Consider the following 414-nt stretch of genomic DNA (forward strand, 5'->3'; position numbering starts at 1 on the left):
TGTGTGTCCGCAAGGTATCCGCACCCGCAAGTCAGTTTCTCTGGCCACCGAGGGTGGAGCTCGTGGGGGATCCACGCTCTCTAAATCGGGGCGTTCTATAACGACCACCGCAGACTCGATCCTGAACTTAAACTGGGCGGACTCGATCCTGAACTTAAACTGGGCATTAACAGTATGATTATCCCGCTTTAGGATACCCTCTGTTATTACTGCCCCACCATCATCTCCAGTATTAGATACAAGTGACATTCGCAAAGAACCAATGAATATCTACAACCTTAATGCCATAATCCGGGACCAAATCAAACATCTGCAGAAAGCCGTGGACCGGTCCTTGCAACTGTCTCGTCAAGGAGCTGCAGCACGGGAGCTGGCCCCCGTGGTCGATAAAGACAAGGAAGCCCTAATGAAAAA

This window comes from Bison bison, unplaced genomic scaffold (genome assembly GCF_000754665.1).
Source record: "Bison bison bison isolate TAMUID 2011002044 unplaced genomic scaffold, Bison_UMD1.0 scf7180017864471, whole genome shotgun sequence".
NCBI lineage: Eukaryota > Metazoa > Chordata > Mammalia > Artiodactyla > Bovidae > Bison > Bison bison.